The sequence below is a fragment of the Vulpes lagopus genome, chromosome 4 (assembly GCF_018345385.1).
Source record: "Vulpes lagopus strain Blue_001 chromosome 4, ASM1834538v1, whole genome shotgun sequence".
Taxonomy (NCBI): domain Eukaryota; kingdom Metazoa; phylum Chordata; class Mammalia; order Carnivora; family Canidae; genus Vulpes; species Vulpes lagopus.
The window spans coordinates 63,417,559-63,431,881 of record NC_054827.1 but is presented as its reverse complement, the minus strand read 5'-3'; the positions used below and the strand labels follow the sequence as shown (position 1 = coordinate 63,431,881).

Genomic DNA, 14,323 nt, shown 5'->3' with positions numbered 1-14,323 from the left:
TTGATCACATGAGACAGCTGATGGCAGACAATGAAATTTACTGGCAGTAGAAACAAATCCCAGTTTCCTTAAAATTCAAAATACAAAGACATTTATTTTTCCAAAATTTCTCTAACCCAATTGCTAAATTCTTCTTACTCTCATTACTTTGCCCTTTTCTTAGAGAGTCATTAACAAATTAAAAAATAACCTTGATGAAATGAGCTTGGGAGCTACTGGTATACTAACTTCCAAACTTCTAGCTCCTGGGCTCCAGATCTTTTGAGATCTAACTGCCTACTTGGACATTTCTTTAAGCTACTGTTCTCTGACATCTCAAAATGCTATGTTTACTACTAAAGTCCACCCCATCCCAAAACTATGCCCTCTTTCCATTAGTCTCTAGATCAGTACTAGTTCAAACTAGATCTTGTCTTGGGTACAAGAAAAAAAAAAAAAAAGAACATTGTGAACCTCAACAACGAATTAACCATCAAAGCCTGCTGGCTGACTCTCTATCTGTAATAACCCCACCCCCTTTCTACTCTCACTGCTACTTAGTTCAGCTACCCTCTTTCCTGTACTGTAGTAATTTCCTTAATAGACCTTTCTACCCTCATCCTCCACAGTATGACCAGAATAATCTTCCAAACATGTAAATGGGTACATGTTATTCTCTGCTCAAAATTCTTTAATGCTTACAGGATAATATCCAAAATTATTGGCATAACACTCAAAAAACTTTTACAGCCTATATCTCCAGTCAGCCTCATGGTCCATAGTCCTCTCCTCCAAGCCCTGCTCTCTAAATGCCCCCACACCTCTGCACATAGTGCTTCCTGAACCCAACCTCCTTTATTTTCTTTCTTCAATTCCTTATAAATGAACTGAAACATTATAATAATGTCACAAAAACCTTCTGTGAACCCTCCAGAAAACTTAAGCACTGCTCTAAGTGTCTTTCATATCATGTATAATAGCACATATACCATTGCATTTTAATTCTCTATTATGTTTTTCTCTTCCTAAATAATATTAGGAAATATCCCAACTTATATCACAGTCTCAATATTTTTCAGACACCAAAATATTTATTGAATAAGTACTCTATATTTCTATTAATCTGAAAATAAGGTTATCACTGATACTTTAAAATATTTCTTGGTAGGAATGTTACACTTTACAATGAGAAATTTCCATCATAAAGCAAAATACTACATATGCATATGGGTTATATATTGAATATAAAAATATAAAATTGAAATTTTTTACACTAATTTTAGTTGGCTCGTTGATTTAAGAAATATTGAAAAGTTAAAAAAAAAAAAAAAAAAAAAAGAAATATTGAAAAGTTTCTGATCTAAACCAAACTACAAAAACTATAAATCCAATAACTAAAAGATATTTTCAAATAGAGAAATATGAAGAATTTTATTGCTAGAAAATAATTCGGAAATATGTTTGTTTCCTCTAAGTTTTAACATCTCTACATTATTCTGAGCACACAACTTTTAGGGAAGAATATACAATTCACTAAACAATAAAATTCAAAACTGTAAGACTTCAGACTATATTCATCCTTGAACATTTAATTAAATCCCCCAAATAAATTACTAAATTATGGTGTATTTTATAATCATAAGATGAAATAACACACACAGAGTCAACAGAAAGCCATCTGCAGTTAAATTATTAATTGTAGACTGCACAAATTATTTAAGAATACTATCAACAGTAAGCGTCTCACTCAGGAGTAATGTATGTCAATCAAAAAAAATTCAAAGCAGACACACATAATATTAAACACAGACTGTCAAAGCTATACTTATTTCCAACATAAGCATTCAATCACAGAAGGAAATGATATATATCGATGATATTTTTAAAGTTATGCAATATACATACTGATAATGATACTAGATTGAAAATATAAGATCCAAACCAACAAAGAATCAAATTTCTTTTTACCCTATTATCTGAAAAAACACCTTTTATAATTCCAAGAAGTTGTAAACTCCTTAAAAAGATGTAGCGTTTACAATCTAAGCTAATATTAACATTACTCACTGATTCTCATTCATTATGAATGTTTTTATGAATTTTTGAGAGGAACTGTCTAGATTCAGAGGCCTACATCCCAATGGACGCTTTTAACCTTCATCTTCCAATGCCACATCATAAATAAAGATTTCTAACTAAGGAAATCAGATTTAACTATAACATATATTATACAAAATATTCTGTTGACATTTCCTTATGTACCCACAAAACCTCTCTCCCAAAACCACGGAAAGAAAGTCAAGGAAATCTTCACTTTGAACTTGAATGGAAGCAATGAGAAAATTCATCGAGTCCAAAAGAATGGAAGAAAGTAAAAAAGTAAACAACCAAAAAAACATGCCAGTTTATTTCTGCCATAAACCTTGTGATAAAATGACTTATTTCAAACATCCCACAGTTATCCTTCAAAATCTTCTACTGACACTAGTATAATCCAGCCTATCTGGGAATTAAAAAAAAAAAGCCTATATTAGGTCTCCATTTTTAAATTAAAATGTCTTTCTAAAAAAATAAGGTGCCACTTTTTCATTTATTTTTTTTTTTATTTTTATTTACTTATTCATGAGAGACACAGAGAGAGAGGCAGAGACACAGGCAGAGGGAGAAGCAGGCTCCATGAAGGGAGCCAGATGCAGGACTTGATCCCAGGACTCCCAAGATCACGCCCTGGGCCGAAGGCAGACGCTCACCGCTGAGCCACCCAGGCATCCCTCATTTATTTTCTTAACATTATTTCTCTGTATTTACAAAAGCCATTTTGGTAAATACTTTATAGAGTGAAATTAACATAGTATGGCACAACTTTAAGACAAGATTAAACAGTTATTTATATATGTGTATGTTTTTAACTCCAAAAGACAAACTCAAAACTTTACATAATTGAATTCTCAGTTACAAAGCTTTTAAACAAAATGGTTTTCACATACTCAAGATTTTTAATTAGCTTTAAATGTGATATTTCATGGCAAAAAAAAAATAGTTTTTAAGAACTTGGCATCAAATCTGTGTACTTTCCCCAATATTGAAATCCATTTAAATATATGGCTTATTTTCTTTTTTTTCTTTTTTTTTTTTTTTTTTATGTATGATAGTCACACAGAGAGAGAGAGAGAGGCAGAGACATAGGCAGAGGGAGAAGCAGGCTCCATGCACCGGGAGCCCGACGTGGGATTCGATCCTGGGTCTCCAGGAACGCACCCTGGGCCAAAGGCAGGCGCCAAACCGCTGCACCACCCAGGGATCCCTTTATTTTCTTTTTAAAATAATAACTGTTAACATTTATTGAGGCTTTACCATCCACTGATCTAAGCATATGACACACTTAGGGGCTGAGTAATTAAGTGCATTGCTCTATGAGACAGAGTAGACAAACTCTTTACCGAAAGTTTACAACCTGTTGTGTGCCAAGGACTGTGCATGGGACTTAAAATTCAAAACTCAAACCAACAAACCACACAGTCACTGCCTTCAGAGACTTCCTAACTATTTATGCCTGTATAAACTAACAATTCTTCTAGTGAGTAGAGACCTTCTAGTAATATGACCCAATTGCTAGTAGAGCTCAAATCAGTATGATTAATTCTAAAAGTGGCTCTTCACAAAGAAGATAACATTTGGTTTCAAAGGATGGGAAAGGGAAGGGAAAAAGTAAGGCTGTAAATAAGTGGAACCTGACCCCTCATGTCCCAGGAATGGCACCCAAAGGAATTTAGATTTGACTGCATGGTAAGCAATTGGGATCCAAAGAATTTTTAATATGACCAGCCAAGTGTTTTAGTAGAAAAACAAAACAAAAAACTTCTAAGTGCTATTGAAGATAGGGTGAAATAAGAAAGAGATTAGAAATAATAAAAATTAGTTAGGAAGCTACTAGAATAGTCAGAGGGATAAGATAGATTGAGGTAGGGCAGTAGTATGGAGAGATGAATGAGGAGGCATTTCCAGTGTTTAGAAACTGAATGTCATGGGGAAGATGAGAGGACTGACCCTGAAGTTTCTAGCTTACAAAACTAGCAAGGGATGACATTAGATGGATATAAAAAGAAGCAACAGGAGTTGAAGAAAATTGGGGTATGATTTTTTACTTAACCTAATAGAGCTGACATTATCAGTCTTAATTTTTATATAATACATCAGTTACTTTCTATATTAGTTTCTATTTTATGATACATAAAATATCAATGTAAATTTCTTAAAGGTTTTTTTTGGCTTTATTTATACTGTTTTCCTGGTAAGAATATATGGAATTTCTTTTAGAAAGTATAACCTAAAATAAAAAGATCAACCTCCCTAAAACCCAAAAGGACTGATTTATTTACTGTACATTATTAATGGATGAGGGGTTAAGACTTTGATACAGCTGTAGCACTCACTTTGATGTCAGTAGTGAAAGAAGTACCACCGCTGCCTTCTGTACCTACTCTTAATGAAAATATAGTTTTCACATCTTTGAGAGTATCAAATGTCACTTCAGATATTTTTTGCTTGGCTCTAAGTAGTCTGTTTTATTCATCTCAATTATTAAAATTAACATATTTTAAAATCAATAAATAATGTCTATTCAAGTTATAAGTAACCATTTCAAACAAAATAAAACATTCAATATGATAAAGTACAAAATTATTAAAAAATAACTGCAATAAAAAATAGTAATTGCTGGTTTTAGTACAAAAGTTCTTACTGTTCTACTTCAAATCGCTATTAAAGAAGAGAAACAAATAAAAAAGGATTTCTTTTTCTTAAGTATTAAATCTAGCATCATTCAGATAATGTGTAAATAACACCGGAATCACCAAACTGTTCTTCCTCAATTTGATGATTTCCATATAAGGCAAATAAAATAATCATGCCTTTTAATAACTTAAGTACAGTTTTCACACATACATCTATGCCATGAGAGAATTATATAAGACCTCACTTGTTAAGGAATGTAATTATTTCACAAAAAAAATTTTTGCTGAAATCGCAAATTAAAATACATTTGTTTGACCAACAGGTGGTGCTCAATCTCCACTTATAAAGAAAGTAAACATTTCCAAAAGCATTTCCAGCACAATGAAATCATTTTCAGACTGTGGCAATTTTAAAAATGCAAACATCAGGAGAAAACCCAATGCATAAACATTATTTTAACTGTTTCTACTGTGCAGAGGAAAATTATTTCAGTTACCTTGCAAAGAATTTTAAGACTGACACTGACTGCCCATTCATTTATAGAAGACAAGTTTTAAATGTTGCTGAAACATTTCTTTTAAAAATTAGCACTGATTACTGCAAAAAATGTTAAGCAACTCAGAAATATACTTGAAAGGATTACCCCATGTTCATTATAAATTAAGAAATAATTAAGTTTAGGTCATTTTATACCAATTCCTGCTTCAAAATTCTAAGTATTTAACATTCTATCCTTTGCCTGAAAGACAGCTTTAAGAACAAACAAAAACTAAGAAATTCAGCTAAGCCAGAAATCAGCTGGTTTTTGAAAATTCAAGTTTCTATATGGCATTGTATTTTTTATTTGTAAAAACAGTTTAAGATCCAATTGTCTGGCTGAATTTTAAATGCAAGTGCCACTCTCACCAAAAGCAACGGTGTTACTTCTTACCGGGGGATGGAAAAACAATTTCACTCTTGCATTACCACAAATATCCAATTAGGGTTCTTATTATACAATTTTAATTTTATCTATTATACAACTAATTCTTTCTTCTTCTAATGGAAGGAACAAAGTGTTGCAGAAACTCTGCAAAACATATCATCATATGATAGAAAATACCCCAACACAGGAATTTTTAGTCTATTCAAGTTACAGTCTTCTTGCTACTTAATGTGAAGATAAGAAAACACCCAGTATTTGGCTTCTGAATGTCAAAAAAAGGATAGAGGATATTAAGAAAAATCACTTTTTTGCATAAAACCTGTGCACAGAAAAAGATACTTCTAATCTATTAGTCAAAGGGAGGATAAAGCAGGATAGACATAGATTTAAACTAAAATCCAAACAAAACAATTTCAATGGGCTTTAGTTTTTACTGGAAGCATCTAAAGCCCTAAGTTTTGCTTTACACATGTTAAATGCCACTGATTACTTTGATGGTGCAAAGAAGAAATCAGTTCAAATTCATTCTGAGAGATGGGAAACAATGTTGTTTGTTTGGTAGAAAATATATAAATGTATTTTTTAAAATACCAAAGCTCTCGATCAACACAAAACACAATTCATCCCTTAATAATATACTATTTTCTCATATAAAATTTTAAAGCATCAGAGGTCTAACAATTCCTAATTCATTCTGTTTAATTTTTAGATTCATGCTTACTTATTCCATCATTAACTAGCCACTAATCAAAAACCTAATTTAGTTCTTACACGTTTTCAAAATGCAACAAAAAAATTTAAACTTCCGGTATATATTCTTACAGTTTATAAAAGTGAGTCTTCCATATCCACATTGAAATCCTGGCTCACCGATCTAAATAGTAATATTTAAAATTTACTTTCAGTTTTATAAAGTGCCAGTATTTCATTGAACTACAACACAGCAATTTCCCGTTACTTAACTGCCAATAGAGAGACACCTAATTTTAATGGGCACACATCTGAAAAAGTAGCCCCAATTTTCTGTTGCTATTCTAAAGTAGCCTGGTTTACAATAGTTTTTAGAATCCTTTAATATTGTTTAGTTGAGATCCTACCAAATTCTTGTTTTTCTTTTAAACTGACGACACAGTTATATCCTTATGATATAGAAGATAAAGTCCCAGTTTGCAACTAGTTTAAAGCTCCTTAAATAAATCCCTCTCTTCTACTTCCTTAGTAAACCTAAGGTTCTTACCTCTCACACTAAACCAGTAGGTTATATTTTGTGCACACAGAACAGTTTTTAAGTGGATTTTTTTCATATCTACACAAGCATGTTTTCATTACAGAAAAATATACTAGAAAACAAAGATATACTTGATTTTTAGAGATAGAAAAATGTTTCAGTTACAATGTAAAAGTTATTGAATACAGAAAGAAAAGCCAGCAGGTAGGTAGGCTCATTCGTATACAATTCTTCCATTGTAGATAAAGACATATATTTCCTACAGGAAACTCACTGGCTTTTACTTTCCAGTAAGTTGCTAAAATGAGTATCTACACTTTAAAATGCAAAAAAACATAAAAATTTAAATAAAAAAAAAAAAAAAACAAGGACAGTCTGCCCCTGTTCACAACTGACTACTTGTCCAATAAGACCTGGGTCCCTAGGTAAGTTATCCACTCTGCAGGAGCTGATGGAAGTAGTGCATGTGAAATTCGGGAGGCTCCAGGAGGAACTAAATAGCGTGGAACACAATAACACGATAAAATGTCAGTCGAGAATCTGAAAAAAAGGGTAGATGTCATGGAAAAATCATTAGATATTTCTTCCCAGAACATCTGAAATGATGGGTAAATGAACCTAAATGTGCAAATTTAGACCCTGACCTTAAAGGTTTCAGAAAATGAATTTCTTAGAGCTCAAAAGGAATGTATCCATTGTCACAGGGAATTCAGATTACAGTTTTGTCTAAACCCAGAAACAGACGGTTACTTATCAGTGCCTCACTTGAAATTTTTTAAATATTTTTAAACTAATCATTGGTTCTGCTAATGATTAGATTAAGTGGTTTCATTTCTATATCTCTGACAAAAAATGTTAAGGACTAACTAAAACAATTTTATATACTTTATTTTTTTTTTTCAATTTTATATACTTTAATATTTAGCTCTGTCAAATGTCTAAAATGAAGAACTTCTTATAGACACACATTCTCCTGCCCCTACTTGTTCAAATGGCCCAATTTAGAGACAAATAGGTCCATGATTTTCTTCATGAACAATTTTTGGAATTGTACAATAAATGCTTCCAAAAAGAAAGATAATGGTTTTAATTAAACATGAAGACCAAATTACCTACTGTATTATAGGGCAGTTGTTAAAAATTAATGACTATAAAAGATCTGTTTCTTTTATATTACTTAATTATCTCCATATGGAGATTTTTACTGTAAACTAAGTATGTTTAACAATGTTCTATATACAGAAGAGATGTATTCATTCTATGGAGTTTTGCTTTAGTTTTATTTTGCTATGGTAGCAATTTGAGAAAACCTAGAGGGCAGCTCCTAGACCTAAAAATTATTCATTAGTATGAAATAACTCACTTTGCTTCTTTAACACAAAAAAAAAAAAAAAAAAAAAGGCAAGAAAGAGAAAGAAAAAATAAAGATGTATATTTCTAGGTATATTTTTATTACCTAGAATTTATATAATGAAGGCCTATATGGAATTGTTTTATATACTAAAGGGTAGAGTTCTGCTAGTTCCAAAATATTGTTGACTCATAATGACTTATAATTAAAGATCATAGTTAGGAAAATAAAATGAATATTAAAGAATATATATGTGTTTAAATATGTTTATAGTTTAAAATAATAACTTAAAATATGGTCTAAAATTAGATTATAGAAAGTAAAATATATTAAAGTATACATATACATGAACATAATAAAAAGCATCAGACCTACTAAAGGTTTTTTCTACGAAATGAAATTGATTCCTGGAGTAACCACTGAAGCATTTTAATTGTAGCATTTCACTGCATTTTTGTCTACTGAATTTAAGAAAGAGAACAAATAAAACTCAGGGATCTCTGAATTCTGTTTTTTCCACTGCTTGTTAATTCTGAAACCTTTGGCTTTAATTTGTTGCTCAGTTTTCTATTAACTAGTCTTAAAATGGAGGAGGCACATTTTTATATAGATAAACTGATAAAAATCTAAAATGAATTTAAAAGCTTTATAATGCATACTAATAAAGGGAATTCTAAAAACAAGTCATCTTTTCATGAAGAACTGTTGGCATCATTTGAATCGCAAAACAATTTTACTAAATTTAGTAATCTTACTAAATTCCTTTTAGCACACAGCTACTACAACTTACCTATGCTGCAAGATTCTTTAATCTTTCTTACACAGCACTTGAGGTAACATTTCTCATGGGCAAAAATTTAAATACTATGTTACTACTATCTGATTGTAATGGAAATTAAGGGAAGTTTTGCATTTTTGTTTTTAGTTGCAAAACTGTAGATCTAGTCTTAAGAAAAAAAGACACTGGAGAAATAACACTTATTCTTGCATCGATTCTAAATGACAAAACTTCATTAATCCTGGAAAATTATAGTTATCAGTATAAATGGAATTATCAGAGTCAATTATATCAGTTATAAGTTATCAGCATAAATGGAGTAATAATTATTTACTAAGAGATACCTTTTTCTATTTAGAGGAACAATAAAAATTTGGAATCCAAAGAAGTTTGACACATTAATTCCTAGAATAATAATTTCTACAAATTTATGAATAAACTCTGGTAATAACAAATCTAATTATTTCTCATTGTTAATGAGAGTTAGAAGTATTGATATAACAGGATAACTAATTTTAAGAATACCTCCTAGTAGGACAGGCAATCCAACCATTTCTCATGTCGTGATTGGAATATGACATTTCTGTGCGCCAACCCATCATAAGTCTTTCTGAAAAACACGCCACAAATTTGGACCAATCAATAAAGTGGTGGGTCAAGGCTAATTTAGCTGAAAATACAGATGTTATCAATGTAACTAAATTGACACATCCAAGGAAAAACAAAAATTTACACAAAAACAGAGACAAAGATAGTGTAATGATCATTCCTATATGAATATAAAGTCACCTAGAGTCAAAAATACTTCCATCAATTATACCAATACATTGCAAGTGAAGAGTAATTTCCCTCAAAAAAGTGAGTGGAAGGTTCATCTTTGATTTTTGGAATAACTACTTTAAAATCCCAAAAGTTAGAAATACAGCTTGCTTCCTGACTCCACTCAGGTAAGTCTTTAGAAGACTCTCCAAATAAATCTGTAGCCTGAAGAAATAATCACTTTCAAATTAGCCCTTTTAAAAAACGTGAATTAGCTTATCATTGCCTAGGCCTAAGAGCAGCTTTGAAAAATTAAGATACTTACAAAATGTAATTCTACATATGAAACCTGAAAAATTTCCTCTAACAAAACTGTAATTAAGATAATAATTTTCCTCATCAAATCCCTAAATCTAACTGAACCACTCAGGAAATACATGCAGTATTTTAATTTAAGTGATATTTACTATATTTAAATAATACTTTAAAGAATAGGATGTTTGTATTTTGTGGGACATTTTAATACAAAATGTTTTTCAGACATTGGCATTTAGCCCTTATGTATATATACACTAATAGCTTTCTCTATAATGTACCCTATGAAATTCATAGATATAATTCATTTTTTAAGAAAAAGTAAAAGTGATAAGTCACAGTTCAGAATAATTTTTTATTAAAAAAAGCCACAGAATTGGTGCATCTGGCAGACTCAGTGAATAGAGCATGCGATTCTTGAAATCAGGGTTGTGAGTTCAAGCCCCAAGTTGGGTGTAGATTACTTTAAAATCTTAAAAAAAAAAAAAAAAAAAAAAAGCTACAGAATTTCTTTCAGTCAAAAATGTTACAATTAAATTAACATGTAACTCAGTGTAAAAGAAAAAATGAAGGTGATTTGCATTCACTTTCTAAATAGAGTGCCAAACATATAAAGCTGCAAATACTACCAACTGTTTAAAAAAATAGTTGTACATGAAATTGTACAGCTTCACCATTATATTCAAGTCCCTGGTTCAAATCCAGCTAGGGTTAGTAACAACACAAAATGTTGAGGTCTTAATATAAATATTCTTCCTAAGGCTCAGAAAGATCATGAGATTCTCTCAAATATACTCCCTTTACTAACTGTGGTCTCAAAATTACCTGCTATAGGACTCAGGCAACAGCCATATAATGAACAGTAATATATGGCTAAAAACAGAAAGCAAAATGACCACCATTAGATAAGCCACCCAGACCATCTGACTAGATCACTTCTCCCAAACACACAAACACACACACAATACAAACACCCCACAATCAATACTACCCATCTCTGTCTTTTTTTTTTTTTTTCTCTCCTTGTATTTTGGTCTTCCAATCTAAAACTAAGTACAAACAAAGCCAAGTCAAATTGTTTTCTTTCACTATGGAAAATACATTTAAACGGGATAAGATTGTTCAACATAAGATATATGTATTCTGAAGATGGTTTATTTCTTGCTTCAACTGAAGTTTTCTCATTTAAAATAAAGAATTTTAAAACAGAAGTATTATAACTACAGGAGCAGTTTTCAAAGTCTTCCAAAGTTTCTCACCCAGGACCTGTGCAGTGTATCTGTAAAATCAAAACTATTTTAATAATAATACTAACAGGTTAAATGTCTTTTCCATTCTCATTTTCTGAGTACACAGTGCAGTTTTTCAGAAATTAGATGATCCTGTGATATCATAATCACTCTGATGACTAATGGAATGTATGCTTCTACATTCAAAATTTCTTTTTTAATTTTAAGTACAAAAAATATCGATATAAAAAACATAAACAAAAGCTCTTTGGAATCCTGAATAATTTTTAAGAGTATGAAGTGGTCCACAGACCAAAGAGTTTGAGAACTACTTGAACAGAAGAAATTTGGTTCCTGGAAATACTGCTTTTAATGGAGGGGAATATCACGTAAGATGTTCCTTCCTCTTTATATTTCATAGCCCAAAGACATGTATCTCCATTCCTTTCAATTTTATTACAGTTTTAAACACAAAACAAAATATCTATCATGGATGCTAAACCCTTTCAATACAGTTGTTTTAAATAAATATGAAGCAGCCAAAACTGCCATGTAAATTTTTAACGACTACCCTATGCTTTTTTAATTAAATCTGCTTTTCTTCAGGTACCAGCATTTGAGAAAAAAATATTTTTGTCTTCATTTGAATCATTACTTTAATAATCACATTTCAATAGTTTATCTATTTGTTATTGCATTATAATATTTAGTAGTTCAACCTGATAAAACCTATATGGGCTAACTAAAGAATATAATTATCACTTGTAATTGTTTTCATGAGAAACCATTTTCTAAACTCCAATCAAATTCATAATACATCTGTGAAATATAATCACTTTTCAGTGAAGATTTCCTCTAATTAATTGAAACTAAGCTAGAAAATAAACACTAATATACACGTCTGCTTTAATTTGGCCCTTTAGGTTGCAAAGGACGAAAAATCAACTCAAATCAACTGCAGAGAGGGACAATCTCTTACAATCATCAACATAAGAATGAAAAGACCTAGGAACCAAGAGAGCTCTTATACTCTCTCCCTCACACTCAATTCTTTCTTTTCCATTTACTTCTGTCTCAGCCTCATACATACTCTGTAGAAAAAGAATTTCCCTCCCCCGTGTGGAGAGAGATCTCTTCCTGAACTTCCTCTTGGGAACGGAGTCTCTACTGTATGTCTACAAGATTTCTCAATGAGGAATTGATTCATTTATTTTTCAATTTCTAATACCCAAGAGAGGAACTTGATCAGTTCTTGAGAAAGGTAAACTTTCTAAGCTTTAATTTCCTCACCTGAAAAATGGAGACATGGTAACACCTACCTGATAAAGCTGTCATAAACCAACAAGTCTTAAAGGCTGAGCCTGATGGAAAAGGGGGGAAAGAGAATTCTGTGCAGGAAGAATGACTGTGAGCAGCACGTTCTGAACACCACACGCGGGTTCAGCCGAGGCAGAGTGGGTCTGTAAGGGCAAGGCCGGAGCCAGACTGCGAAGCAGAAGTCAGGCCAAGGGGAATACTGTCGACCATTCTAAGGAATGTGGCATCTCTACCTTTTATGAGAGGGAAAAACATTAAAGGGTTTTACCCAAGAATGGGAACATAGAAGAAAAAATAAATTGAGAGAAAGAGGTAGGTAAGATTATGAATTCAGTCCAGTTGAGCTTTAGACATTGCTCAGTTTGAACTGAAAATAAAGGCTCAAACATAAAGAGAATAAGACTAAGAGAGAATTATTCAGCAGTCTCAGTTTACAGGAAGCAGTTGAAGTCAAAACTCAAGGAGTTACTTAATGGCCTTTTTCCAACTGTTCTGACCAATCTCCACAGAAAAAAATCCATATGTTTATCTACCTAGTTCCGAAACTCAAGTCTGTGAAAACAATATTGACCTTCACTGTGTAATACATCCCATCACTTCCATTCCTATTAAAAACAAAAACAGAAAACAAAAAACAAAAAGAATCTGCCAGTTTGAGTCTAACATCAAAACCTACTACCTGCACCTTTACCAGCAGAGCAATACTGACCTAAGGTACTGCTGTACTCCGAGCAGACTGTGATACCTAGGGGCCATTACATTCGAATTTTTCAATCTTTTCCACAATTGTCTACATAAATAGAGAAATACATGAATTTCTATATTTTTAAAGGATCTTTTTTCTTTGAGGGTAAGTTTTTGTACATTTTCTTGAAAAATATCTAAGTATATTTATTGTTGTTATTATCCTGTGAGCATTTAGATATAGGGAACATATACTTCCTAGTGCCTTAAGCAGGCCTGAAGACTTAATTTTAATTTTATAATACTTTGAAATGAATGAGAAAGAAACACTGCTGTTTATACATTTGATATAAATTACTAAAGGATAGAAGTCTCCAAGAGAATTTTTTACTACTCTTATGCCTAAAACAACAATAGACCTAATTTGCTATAATACAGGCAGCACAGAGTAGTGATTAAGAACATGGTTTTAATGACAAATTGCCCAAATTCTAAGCTTGGCCCTGAAATTTACTGGCTTTCATCTCTGTGTGCTTCAGGTTTCCTCATCTGAGAAATGAATATAATGATATTACCTACCTCATAGGACTGACAAAAAAATTAAGCTAGGTAAAATATGTAAAGTATATTACAGAGTGTTGGATTCAAATGTTCAATATTGTTATTATTTACCCTGGAGCAAGTTATCCAGCCAGATTCTTGCTTCTTTTAAGTGAAGGGGCCTTTAACTGTGGGTTTGTCAAGTATTTTATCATTCTCAGTATGAAGAAAAAGATCCATTATGTTGTCCACAGAGCACTGAGTATTTTCATTTGAGTGCAACTTGAAGGTCTTACATAGAAGAGAACTTGAACCTTCATACTCTCTCTCTTCTCTAATTATCACTACTTAGTACATAAAAAATTCAAAACACTGACACTAGTAATTGCCCCATGTCATTCAATGTATTAATTCACTGTCATCATTATGACTTCGTCAATCACTGTCATTTATTGGTTCTTATCTTTTTTGTGTGGTACACACT

General features: G+C 31.7%; 1 protein-coding gene across 2 annotated transcripts in view; it reads right to left on the bottom strand.

Moving 5' to 3' along the window:
* FBXL17 (F-box and leucine rich repeat protein 17) overlaps positions 1 to 14,323 on the bottom strand; it is a 495,621-nt gene that overhangs the window by 392,358 nt on the left and 88,940 nt on the right. The window lies entirely within an intron of this gene.